Raw genomic sequence first — 2768 nt, 5'->3', positions numbered from 1 at the left:
GGAGGGGGTGGGGGCGGAAGAGGCCCTTTCAGGCCCAAACAGGGTAAAGGGCACCATCTAGTGGGTAAGAGGAGAAACTAAAAAGAAAACACAAAAACATTCCCCACAAACATAACCCTAACAAGAAAAATACAGCATATATCTGGTTACTTGAACCAACCTTGATAAAAGACATAGAGGGAAACATGATTTCCCCCTAAATAAGGTACATTGTAATTTTAAAAAAGCTTTTTAAAAGCCAAAGACTGAAACTCAATGAAAAAAATCATGTGGTATATTATTGTGGTTTTATCATAAATGTTGTGCACTGTTTTTATGCTAAATATTATGGATGTGGTGTAAAAATATTTCTGTGTAACAGTCATGACATCCTTGCAGAAAAACGTACCACTTCTGTTAAACGCTCTTTTTCTCAGTGACTTAGAGTAAACAGAAAATCCGAGACCAGTTTAAAGGTCCTGCATTCATTCTGCTAACCTCTTCCACTGAGCTTCCCCGTCTGCACCTGATCATCTCTGCTCCTGTACGTGACCGCCTGGTCAAGTTTCCGGACTCTGCTGGACTCTGAACCTGCCTGGGAGCTCTACGAAGCCTGGATGCCTGGATCCTGCCTGTCCTGAATCCCTGACCAGGATGGGCTTCCTGCAAGACCTCTGGAACTGCAGCACTGTGAACATTCTTGGACTGGACTGTTAAACCAGGTAAGTGCCCAACTCAGATAATCATCTTCTGTCAGATGACCGTGGTCACTTACCTGTGTTTCTCCGACTAACAGAGTGTCTGAGATTGGGCGGTGCCCCGTCCCCCACCTGCAGTCGCCTCATGCCACAGATCCTAGCAGCTCCACTTTTAGTTTTGTTAATTTAATAAACATTTTGAACTTGCCTACTGACTGTCTCTCCTTGAATACTGGGTCCATCTGTCCTCGTTTCATGACAATTAATCAACACTGAGCACTTTAAGGTCCTGTGATCCTGCTGGGAAGTTCTGTTCCAGATTCATCACATGATTTTAGCTCAACAGAAACATCAGCTGGAGAAGTTTCAGCAGAAACAACAATTATTGATTCATTTTCTGATTGTTTAAATAAAAGTTTGAATGAAACATTGAAACTTTGGAAAAACAATCAGATCATGTGGATAAAATGTTCGGGACTGTTGGTTCATAAACATTTCTACACCTTTATTTTAGATATTTTCTGTTTTTAGATCATGATTTCATTTTTAAAGAAGTTTGGGTGTTTCTGAACTTTAATGTTTGTTTACCTGAAGCCTCAGTTTGGTCCCAATTCTCTGATGGAGGATTGATGTTTTAATGGAGGTTTCTCCACATCATGACACCCAACCTCCTCTGAAGATCATCCCGAGCAGCAGATCCTTCAGGACTGGGGAGTTCTCCATGGATCGGGCTAGGTTCTGTCAGTTTCCTTGTTTTTAATGTTTCATGGTTTAAAGCAGACATGTTTTCTTTTGTTTTACACAGATCTTTAAATGAAGAAATAACTCAAAGGTTTAACTGATGATTTATTAGTCAGACTTTTTTCATGCATGAATTTTGCTATAATTATCTTAATTGTAGATTAACATGAGAAATGTCTGATCTGAAAATCTTTGCACAGATTGGCCTTTTTTTTTCTTAAGCTAAATAAATGCATAATTTTTTATCTACTTTGTTCCATTGAGTTTATTTTCTTCCTCAAATTATAAATCCATATCAATAAAGTAAGAACATTTAAAGCTACAGTGTGTAATTTTCAGTGACATCTAATATGCAGAATGCAGCAACATGAGCCGCCTCCAAACCCAGGCAGGTTGATTCACTGACAACAGATCTATTATGGATTGAGGTGCTGATCTATTCTGTGATTTCTAGACTAAAAGAAGGATTTTAAAGTCTATTCTCTGAGCTACAGGGATCCAGTGGAAGGACTTCAGAGCCGGGCTGATGTGCTCTACTTTCTCAGTTCTAGTGAGAACACGGGCAGCAGAATTTTGGATCAGCTGCAGCTGCCTGATGGACTTTTTAGGCAAACCTATGAAGACACTGTTGCAGTGATCAATTCTACTTAAGATCAGAAATGGCAAAAGTACTCACTTTGCGTAGATTTCGGTCCAGTCCGTAAACCAACACATCCGCCGTTGCCAAAAAATCTGGAGAGAAACCATCACCACCCTCAACCGGTCAACAGAGTCCAGTAAACGCTTTGCCGACGCCAGGAGACGCCCCGCCCCCGAGTACACTGAGGGCCAGGAGGTATGGCTGTCCACTTGAGACATTCCCCTCAATGGGTCTCGAAAGCTCTCTCCTAGGTTCATCGGGCCCTACAAGATCACTCGAGTCTTCAACCCCTCAGCCGTCCGTCTCCAACTACCTCAGTCCCTCCGAATCCACCCTACCTTCCACGTGTCTCAAGTCAAGCCTGTCTCTTCGAGGAACAGAGCATAAGATCGGGCTGTTTGCAGATGATGTACTTATAGGTATCAAACACCCAGACACCTGCCTTCCTAAACTCATGGAAAAATTGGACCACTTTAATCAATTATCTGGCTATAAACTAAATGTGACAAAGACACAAATATTACTCATAAATTATACCCCTTCTAGTTCAATTCAACAATTATAAAAATTCAAAAGGAACTCAAAAGCAATAAAATACCTAGGTGTGACACTCGTCAAGAACCTATCTAAATTGTATGAGTCTAACTACACGACTTTGAATCAGGAAATCTATAAAGATTTGGAAAGATGGTCAGTATTGACCCTAGACT

Source organism: Cyprinodon variegatus, unplaced genomic scaffold (genome assembly GCF_000732505.1).
Source record: "Cyprinodon variegatus isolate N-32 unplaced genomic scaffold, C_variegatus-1.0 Scaffold817, whole genome shotgun sequence".
In the NCBI taxonomy this organism is placed as follows: domain Eukaryota; kingdom Metazoa; phylum Chordata; class Actinopteri; order Cyprinodontiformes; family Cyprinodontidae; genus Cyprinodon; species Cyprinodon variegatus.
This window is presented reverse-complemented; position numbering follows the sequence as displayed.